This window comes from Benincasa hispida, chromosome 11 (genome assembly GCF_009727055.1).
Source record: "Benincasa hispida cultivar B227 chromosome 11, ASM972705v1, whole genome shotgun sequence".
NCBI lineage: Eukaryota > Viridiplantae > Streptophyta > Magnoliopsida > Cucurbitales > Cucurbitaceae > Benincasa > Benincasa hispida.
Window position 1 is genome coordinate 33,762,026 of NC_052359.1, and position 11,475 is coordinate 33,773,500.

Here is an 11,475-nt window from a genome sequence, read left to right on the forward strand (position 1 = left end):
ACCTAGTTAAACACATCGGTTAGATGATGAAATGCTCACGTATCGTTTGACGTGCACGTGCACTGGACGATCATTTAGCTCAGCAAGCTTCATCGCTTAGTAATGCAAGGTAAATCGTTTAGCTGGTTGAACGCATCGATTAGACGATGAAATGCTCGCGTATCGTTTAACGCACGCGCGCACTAGACGATCATTTAGGTCAGCAAGCTTTATCTCTTAGTAACTAACTAAACAATCGCTTAGTAACGCACGGTAAATCGTTTACCTNACATCGGTTAGATGATGAAATGCTCACGTATCGTTTGACGTGCACGTGCACTGGACGATCATTTAGCTCAGCAAGCTTCATCGCTTAGTAATGCACGGTAAATCGTTTACCTGTCGTCGCGCTACGTGATCGGATAGACGATCAGGCTTCGTAACCTTGTCGTCGTCTACGCAATCATTTACTTCTGCTCCTATCGTCAAGTGCTCACTGAACGATCGTCTACCTACTGGAGTTTACTACACAATGAAGACTTTTTGGCAGCTCAAGACCCGGTTCGCCTGTGAACCGGTTTGCTCGATGAAAAATGTAATAGATAGGATTTTTTTCATTCCGATTTTTTGTAAAGGCTCATCCCGATCTATTAATTCTTTATTTATTACATGTGATGTATGTTTTTTATATGTCATATGGTATGCACATATAGTAAATCCCATCTTAGGTTATGCAATAGTCATGCATCATCTCTTTATTATAATTGCTATAATTTAGAGAAGCATGATTTAATTATGTAAGATCATGCTCATGCATCATATAATATAAGAGTTATATTTATGCATGCATTATCTTTATATTATAATTGTTATAGTATAAGGGTGAATGATAGCATGTTTGCTTGGTTTTTACGCGTTATATAAAAGTTATATATAGTAATGACCGGACATTGCATGAAGCATGACACATAGGTTATTTTATAAATGTTATAAATACCTCATTGTGCGCAATGGTTTTAGTTGTTTCTTTCTAAAAGTTAAAAAGAAATTAGAACTAAAAGAAATAAGAAAGACATGTATGCTCATTTAGGTTTCATTCATGGTTTTAAAGTGTTTAAAACTTGGATCACATAGACCTAAAATCACGGTTCTAATACGATTAGCAACCCTAAGACTTTAATCTTTTAATCAGTTTAATAGGATTAAATTGGCTAATAAAAGGTTAAAGTGTAGCAAATCTATCTATAAGGGACCTTTTGTCTAACGCGGTTTCTGGCTATGTTGGGGTATTTAAGTTGACGGAAACGTAACACCCCTACCTAGGAACTTACCTGAAAAGATGAATTAGATGGATTTGATGCATGCATGCAAGTTAAGGACAGTCCATTAAAGTGTTTAAATGTGACTACTTGAACTTGTTCATATTTCATAGACAAACGTTGTTTATGAGCAGGTATAAAAAGATGACTTAGACTAAAATCAGTAGCCGTATTTTCTAGGTTAATGAATCCTAGGTAGAACATTCAGTGGGAGGTACTTGGGGCATAAGATGCTTCACTTAAACTTTCACATTTCTCCTAAATAGTTCACACCGTGACATCTACCCTCGGCCTCGCAGAACCTTTGGCGTCTCTCTCTAACGAATGGTGTTTGAGTAGGTCAATATCAAGGTGGATGGAGAGAGTGTTCATAGTAACTGGGAGCGGTAAGTGCGACAGCATATCCCTCAGTCTTCCTCGTTAGGTTGAATAAAGTTATTGCGCATCGCCTCGAGGCACCCTAGGAGTGTCCATCTAAAGGATGGCAGTTTTGCGCGTTTCTTTATTTGATCTCCTGTAAGAGGATAAGGTAACTTAGTCTCTTGTCCTAATCTACTTCTTCCCTACGGTGGGCTCATTAGGGCGGGACTCTGGCACCAAAAGCGAGAGGTTACACTTACGTGGAATAGTTAAAAGTTAACGATTCTGGATTGAAAAATAGTGGTTGTTAGGTTCAGTTCTAAGAGTTGGTTCTGCCTAATAGTTGAGAATGTCTCATCTCAACGAAGGGGCAACTGATCACCCCACTGGTGATATTTGTCCTGCTACACCGGGGCATCATTGCAAAATAGAAGTCTATAACTTAGGGTACTTGAAACTGTTTTGCAAAACTGATTGGTTTAAAAGTGGTTTAGCAAATTCTAATAAAGTTTTGTTCGTATTTTCAGCATCATTTTCAAAATAGCAATAGCCATGTTAGCATTGTTGAGCACGAAAAAACTTACTGGCGAATATTTCGCAACATCGAAACACACGATCACAACGATCCTGATCATCGAGGATCTCATGTTCGCTCTCACGGAGGCTTGTCCTCCTATTCCAGCTCTGAATACCACTCGAAATGTTCGGGAGGCATACAAGTGATGGACAAGGGCGAATGAGAAGGCCCGAGCCTACATCTTGGAAAGTCTTTCTGAAGTCTTGGCCAAGAAACATGAGCCTATGGTCTCAGTGCATGAGATCATGGAGTCCCCGCGAGGGATGTTTGGACAACCGTTTAAGCAGCTTATGCATGAGGTTCTTAAATACATATTCAACTCTAAAATGGAAGAAGGTACCTCTGTTCATGAACATGTGTTAAACATGATGGTCCACTTTAATGTGGCGGAGTTGAATGGGTCTACCATCGATGAGGGCAGCCAGGTTAACATAATCCTGCATTCTTTGCTGGAGAGCTTTCTGCACTTTGTTAGTAATGTGATTCTTAACAAAGTGAAATATAACCTCACAACTCTCCTCAACGAGTTGCAGACATACCAATCTTTACTGAAAATTAAGAAGAGGCAAAAAGGTGAGGCAAATGTTGCTTCATCCTCTAGGACGTTCCATAGAGGTACGACCTCAGGAACAAAGTTAGCACCTTCTACTTCTAACTCTGCAAAGGGGAAGAAGAAGAAGGGTGGTAAGGGAAAAGGGGAGGCGTCTGGTAACCCACCGCCTGTCGCCCAAAGGAGGCATCCGGTTGCTAAGGGAAAGTGTTTCCACTACAATCAAGATGGACACTGGAAGAGGAATTGTCCTCGGTATCTAAAAAAGAAGAAAGCAGCCAAGGCTAAGGCCAAGGCCGAAAAAGGTAAGTGTGATTTACTTGTACTTGAAACTTGTTTAGTGGAGAATGAAGATTCTGCCTGGATAATTGATTCAGGCACCACTAACCATATTTGTTCTTCTTTTCAGGGGATTAGATATTGGCGACAGGTGGAGGCTGGTGAGATGACAATGCGAGTAGGCACCAGGTACGTCGTCTCAGCTGTGGTAGTGGGAGGACTTCAGTCAGCTTTACAGAATAGGTTTCTTGTTTTATATGATGTATATATTGTTCCCAAACTAAAAAGGAACTTTATTTCTATAAAGTATTTATTTCGATGTAAATATACTATCTCATTTAAAGTGGATAAAGCTTTTATTCATTAAGATGGTGTTTTTATTTACACAGCAAATCTGGAATCGAATTTATATGTGCTAAGGCCGTTAATCATTAATTCCCTCCATAATGCTGAAATGTTCAGAACTGTCGTAACTCAATCAAAACGTCAACGAATTTCTCCAAAGGAAAATGTCCAACTTTGGCATCTTCGTTTAGGGCACATCAATCTCAATAGGATTGAGAGATTAGTGAAGAATGGACTTCTAAGTGAGTTAAAAGAAAATTCTTTACCAGTGTGCGAATCTTGCCTTGAGGGTAAGATGACTAAACGACCTTTTACTGGAAAAGGTTATAGAGCTAAGGAGCCTCTTGAGTTAGTACATTCTGATCTTTGTGGCCCTATGAATGTGCGAGCCTGAGGTGGCTATGAGTATTTTATCAGTTTTACTGATGATTACTCAAGGTACGGGTATGTTTATCATATGCAATGGAAGTTTGAATCCTCTGAAAAAAGTTCAAAGAGTTCAAGGCTGAAGTTGAAAACGCATTAGATAGACGGATTAAAACACTTCAACTGGATCGAGGTGGAAAGTTTTTAGACTCGGCATTCCAGGACTATTTGATAGAACATGGAATCATTTTCCAACTCTCAGCGTCAAGTACACCTCAATAGAATGGTGTAGCGGAGAGGAGAAATAGGACCTTGTTAGACATGGTTCGCTCGATGATGAGTTACACTTCCTTACTGGAATTGTTTTGGGGTTTCACAATGGAGACTACGGTATATATACTCAACTATGTTCCCTTCAAGAGTGTTGCAAGAACACCTCTGGAGTTGTGGAATGGGTGTAAAGCTAGTTTACCAGACATGTGCTTGAGGCTAATCCCAAAAATTTGGAACCACGGTCAAGGTTATGCCTCTTTGTAGGCTACCCCAAAGGTACACGAGGGGGTTATTTTTATGATCAGACGAAAAATATGGTGTTTGTTTCAACAAATGCTACTTTCCTGGAGGAGGATCATATAAAGAAGCACAGTCCACGAAGCAAAATCGTGTTGCATGAGCTTTCCAAAGAAACTACTGAAACTTCAACAAGAGTTGTTGAAGAGCCTGCTACATCAGCAAGAGTTGTTGATGGGAGTTCATCCAGTAGGTCGGTTCCATCTTAAGAGTTGAGGGAACCTCGATGTAGTGGGAGGGTTACGAACCCACCCGTTTGCTATCTGGGTTTCACGAAAATCCTTGCTAAGGTAGCAGACGACGATGTTGAGGATCCATTGTCTTATAAGAAGACGATGGAGGATGTTGACCGGAATGAATGGGTCAAGGCCATAGATCTCGAGATGGAGTCGATGTACTTCAACTCAGTATGGGATCTTGTAGATCAGCCTGATGGGGTTCACCCTATAGGTTCTCAATGGATCTACAAGCGCAAACGGGATGCTGATGGGAAAGTACAGACCTTCAAGGCTTGACTTGTGGCAAAGGGTTATACCCAGGTAGAGGGAGTCGATCATGAGGAGAATTTCACGCTTGTTGCCATGTTAAAGTCGATCCGCATCCTCCTGTCCATTACAGCTTATTATAATTACGAGGATGCACAGTCCACGTAGTAAGATCGTGTTGCGTGAACTTTCCAACGAAACTACTGAAACTTCAACAAGAGTTTTGAAGGGTCTGTTCCATTAATAAGAATTATTTATGGAAGTTCATCTAATAGGTCAGTTCTACCTCAAGAGTTGAGGGAACCTCAACGTAGTGGGAGGCTTACGAACCCACCTGTTCGCTATAGGGGTTTCACTGAAATCCTAACTATGGTAGCCGATGGCAGGTTGAGGATATGTTGTCTTATCAGAAAGCAATGGGGGATATTGACCGGGATGAATGTGTCAAAGCCATGGATCTCGAGATGGAGTCGATATAGTTCAACTCAGTATGGAATCTTGTAGATCAACCTGATGGGTTAAAACCTATATGTTGTAAATGGATCTACAAGAGGAAATCGGGTGCTGATGGGAACGTGCAAACCTTCAAGGCTAGACTTGTGGCAAAAGGTTATACCTAAGTGGAGGGAGTCAACTATGAGGAGACTTTCCCACCTGTTGTCATGTTGAAGTCTATCTACATCCTCCTGTTCATTGCCTCATATTATGACTATGAGATATGGTAAATGGACGTCAAGACTGCCTTTCTGAATGGTAATCTTGAGGAGACTATTTATATGGTGTAATCCGAGGGATTCATAGCCCAAGGTCAAGAGCAAAAAGTTTGTCAACTGAATCGGTCGATTTATGGGCTAAAACAGGCATCTCGATCTTGGAACATTCAGTTTAATATTGCAATCAAATCGTATGGCTTTGACCAAAACGTTGATAAGCCTTGTGTCTACAAGAAAATCATCAACAGTTCAGTAGTTTTCCTAGTGTTGTATGTAGACAATATCCTACTCATTGAGAATGATGTAGGTCTATGGACATCAGTTAAAAACCGACCCAATTCCAAATGAAAGATTTGGGAGAGGTTCAATTTGTTCTTGGTATTTAGATCTTTCGAGATTGGAAGAATAAAGTGCTAGCACTGTCTCAGGCATCGTACATTAATAAGATGTTTCTCAAGTACTCGATGCATAACTCCAAAAGGGGCATACTGCCTTTCAGGCATGGAGTTACATTGTTTAAGGAAATGTGTCCTAAGACACCTCAAAAGATTAAGGAGATGAGACGGGTCCCCTATGCTTCTTCCGTTGGCAGTTTGATGTATGCAATGTTGTGTACTAGACCGAACATCTGCTACATTTGGAGATAGTCAGTAGATATCAGTTTAATCTCGGACAGGATCACTGGACCGCCATCAAGAATATCCTCAAGTATCTTTGGAGAACGAGGGAATACATGCTCGTGTATGGATCTAAGGATTTGATCCTTACTGGATATAAAGACTCTGACTTTCAGACTGATAAGAATTCTCGAAAATCCACTTCAGGCTCAGTGTTCACTCTTAACGGAGGGGCTATAGTATGGCGAAGCACTAACCAGGGGTGCATCACCGACTCTGCGATAGAAGTCAAGTATATAGCAGCTTATGAAGCTTCTAAGGAGGTCGTTTGGCTCAGGAAGTTCCTGACTGATCTGAAAGTCGTTCCAGACATGTCTAGGCCCATCACTCTTTATTGTGATAAGAGTGGTGTTGTGGCGAATTTCAGAGAGCTTAGGAGTCACAAATGCGGCAAACATATAGAGTGGAAGCATCATCTCATCCGTGAGATAGTGCATCAAGGGGATGTGATAGTTACAAAGATTTCTTCGAAGCACAACGTTGCTGACCCATTTACGAAGGCTCTCACGGCTATAGTTTTTTAAGGTCACCTTCAGAGCATGGGTTTAAGAGACCGCCCGCTGCTGAACTAAGGCAAGTGGGAGATTTTTGTATTGGGCCTTAGTGCCCTAGTTTATTGTTTTGTACTTGTTTTATCTTGTACACCTACTCAGTTTAGGACAAGTGGGAGATTGTTAGGGTTGATGACCTAAACTCTCGTTAGATTCTATAGTTTGTAAACATCTATATGAACAAACACTTGTGATATAATAATATGAGATATTTTCTTCATTGTTGTCTATGAAACATGAGATGTTTTATTTTCATTTACCATAAATAATTAACTAAGATCCCTGGTTGTCGTTGTAACTTAAGCATATATAGGGAGACATACAAGTGGATCATGCCTTAAGTGATAACCAAAATGGTCTGTAGTATATAGATATAGAAGAAAAACCTTATCCTAGTGAAACTAAGGATACAACCCGCTTTATAGATAGATACAAGTGTTGTGACATGCTACAGATGGTCTGATCCTGATCATTCATGTGAAGACGTGCGAGCGTGGGTGTCCTATACAAAGGAGTTTGTATAACACCGAACCACGAAATGTTTAGTCTCGTTATATAACGTGGTTCATGACAGAGACCTCATTTCACTAGGATAACCATAGGTAACATGACCTTAATCCTAAGTGAGTTGGAACTCCTGTTTTTTAGGGCGGTCCGATGGATACAAAAATATATCTGTAGTGAGAATAGTGCAACTGTCGGTCTTTAGTGGAGTGCCCAACAGTTAACAGATAATGGATCTTGTGACTAAAGAGTTTAGTCAGCTATTCACATACCATTAGAGCTTCAAGCTATAAGTCCATAAGGTCCCCTTGGTAGCTCAATGTATTCAAATTGAGAATTAGTTTTTGGGTCAGTTTGAAGTGTTCAAATTGACAAGAGAGAGTTTGATTATATATGATATGATTAAACTGGTTCAATTATATGTGATATAATTGATATGATGTATGAGATATATTAATTGGAGGAAAATGATATAAATATGATTTATATCAAGTAAAGGAGAAAAATATTATGGTTTAAGTGTTACATATGATAGATATTAAAACTATAGGTTATAAATATAATATGATAAGTTAGTTATTATATTTATTTATAATTAAAATAATTATGAGATAATTGTAGGCGGTTTCTCCTTTAATCGTGCGTGAAGTAGGAGGTTTTATTCAATTTTCATAACTGAAGGATAAAATGAAAAATGTTTTCATTTTGTAAAGAATCGCTTTATTAAGTACACTGTTGATCGTTTAGCTCACGAAAGACTACACGATAGCCTTCAAGTGTTTGTCTAAACGATCGTGTACACACGCCATTCTCTAAATGATCGGGTAGCATTTTACTAAACGAACGCATGGCTAGCGAGATCCTCTAAACGATCAAGTCAATTTTCCTAAACGATCGTGTACTTACTGACTAGTGGTGTTCAAGAGGTTACTTGTTCGTGGAGAAGTTTATTCGTGCTTGACCAGATGATTGGCTAGACGGTCGTAGAGACAGTGAGAGGTTGTTGGTCCAAGTCTTCACGAGAGCAAGAGATTTGTGAAGAATCATTCTTCAAAGGTAAGTCTTTCACACCCTTTTGTATTTAATTTCTAAAGCATGTCATAATTTGTTAGTAGATGCATAACTGATTTGTATGTTTATGAATGCTTGTATTTCTATTACAATAAATTTGGATCGATCATGCTTCCGCTCATGGGTTCTCTTTGACAAGAGTTCCTTCAAGATTGTCTTATGAGTCTTAAACTGTATTAGAAGAAATGAATATGTGTTATTCATTGATCCTTCGATGTTATTTCAATAAGTGTTATTGATTGGAACATTATATTTGATACTGCGATCAAATCTTTTGGTTTTGATTAAAACGCTAATGAACTTTGAGTCTACAAGAAAATCATCAACAATAAAGTAGATTTTATGGTACTTTACGTGGATGATATCCTACTCATTGAGAAAAATGTAAGGTACCTTACTGATATTAAAAAATGGCTAGTAGCCTAATTCCAAATGAAAAGTTTGGGAGAGGCATAGTATGTACTTAAGATCCAAATTATTAGGGATCGCAAGAATAGAACATTGGTTTTATCCCAAGCAACTTATATTGATAAAATGTTGACTTGATATTCGATGCAAAACTCTAAGAAGGGTTTATTATCTTTCAAGCATGGGGTTCACTTGTCTAAGGAACAGTGTCCTACGACACCTCAAAAAGGTGAGGAAATGAGGCATATTCCCTATGCCTCAGCTATGGGTAGCTTAATGTATGTTATGCTCTGCACTAGGCCAAACATTTATTATGCAGTGAGAATAGTTAGTAGGTACATGTTTAATCTAGGTTAGACCACTAGACTGTGGTTAAAAACATCCTTAAGTATCTTAGAAGAATAAGGGACTACAAGCTAGTGTATAAATCTAAGGATTTGATCCTTACGAGATACATCGACTCTGATTTTCAAACTGGCAAGGATTCTAGGAAATCTACATAAGGATCAGTGTTTACCCTGAATGGGGAGTTGTAGTATGTCGTATCATCAAGCAATGATGCATTGCAAACTCTATTATGGAGGCTAGATATGTAGCTACTTGTGAAGCAGCAAAAGAAGTAGTTTGGCTCAGAAAGTTCCTAAGTGATTTGGAAGTGGGTCCAAACATGGACTTACCTATCACCTTATACTATGATAACAGTGGGGTAGTAACCAACTCTAAAAAACCTCACAGCCACAAACGAGGAAAACATATTGAGAGGAAGTATCACCTGATACGATAGATTGTACAATGAGGAGATTTGATCGTCACAAAGATTGCATCGGAGCACAACATTGTTGATCCATTCACAAAGGCTCACTCGGCTAAAGTGTTTGAGAGTCATCTAGAGAGTCTAGGTTTGTGCGACATGTACATTATGTAATCTAGGGCAAGTGAGAGATGTGTAATAGGTATATGTACATCACACTTACTAGAGTTTTAGTTCAAGTGGGAGTTTTTTGGGATTTATGCGCTAAAACTTGTAGATAGTAAATGTAAATAATTGACCGTCATCAATAAAGAGCTGTCGATATTATTTCAATAAGGGTTATTGACTGTGTTGTATTCGTTTTGTCTTAATAACCCTATATCCAATAAACTAACATTCTAAGCTGTCTTATGAGTCTTGAACTGTATGTGGAGACATACAGAGATCAATGTTCAAGATATAATCTAAAGGGTTTATAATATAAGGATAAGGTTGAATACCTTATTCTAGTGACACTATGGATAGGGCCCACTTTATACTTGATACAAAAGCATTGATCCAACGCATTCATGTAGGTAACATGCAAGTAGGAGTATCCTATGCAATGAGTTTGCATAAGATTGGACTGTGAAATAGTAACCATTAGATGTAACAGCATTGACTAGTTAGGTTTTTACTTTAATAGGATGATCTATGCAACTTGGTCTTAATCTTGAGTATATTATGAACTTCTATTCACGACGGATTGTCCTTTAATATGTATGGGTGAGAGTAGCTAATTCGCAGACTCAATATGCCTACCATTCTGGAGACAAGACCAAATGGAGAGCTAGGAACATAGTAATACAAGATGGATTTTACTTCTTCCCGACTTTAGAATAAGTATATGAGTATTCCCTTAAGTGGTGCCTGTAGGACTTGAACAAAGAGCCCTACCCTCTTACTGGCCCAAGAGGGGTTTTTGTTTAATGGTTGGATCATAAACAGATTGTTCATTAGAAAGTCACTGGTACTTAAGAATATAGAGGTAACCTAGGGGTAAAACGGTAATTTGACCCAACTAGTTTTACAAACACTCGTGAAGGACTAACTTGTTGTTATTGGTCTATATCCAACAGCGAGAAGAGTGTAGTTGTGGGTCTTTAGTGGAGTGCACCAACAATTAATGAATATTGATTAATTTGGTTAATGAGTTTAGCCAATTAATCTTATATCGCTAGATTGAGATGTTCAAATTGAGTTAACTATGTCTTGAATAGAGTTTGAAATGTTCAAATTCACTTAGGGAAAGAATATAATATATAATGATACAAAATAATATAAAGTTTATATTTTAATTAAAATTTATAATATAAATTTAATTTTGGATATGATTCAAAATCAATTTATGGGAGAGTTAAATAACTGAAGGAGTTCAAATACTAATTTAATATGAATTAGATTCATATTAAAACTATAGGTTAAAATTAATGTGTTTTTGATGCACATTAAAACTATAGGTTATGAGAGAAATATAATTGAATATGATTCAAATGTAAGCTAAATTAAATATTTGATATTTAATTTGATAATTATTTAATTAGAGAATTAAATAATTATTTAATTTAATTTAAGTTGATTTAATTAAATTAATTGAATTAAAATTATAGGTTATGTGAGAGATATTTCATTTAATATGATTTAAATGAAATCATTAATTAAATTAGATTTAATTAATTAATTATTATTTAATCATTAATTAAATTTATTAAATTAATTAAATAGATAACTCCCACGTTGGAGAGTTACTGAGATGTGGGTTATCCCACGTTCCCTGCATCTCTCTCTCATGTTGATTAAGAGACGTGCAAAACTCATTTTGCATGTGATTTTTGCAGCATTGAAAAAAAAAACACGGAAGGGTTCTGTAGTTTGAAAATCTAAAAAAAATTTCCTCATTTTCCCATTAGTTTTTTGTTCCCACAAAGCCA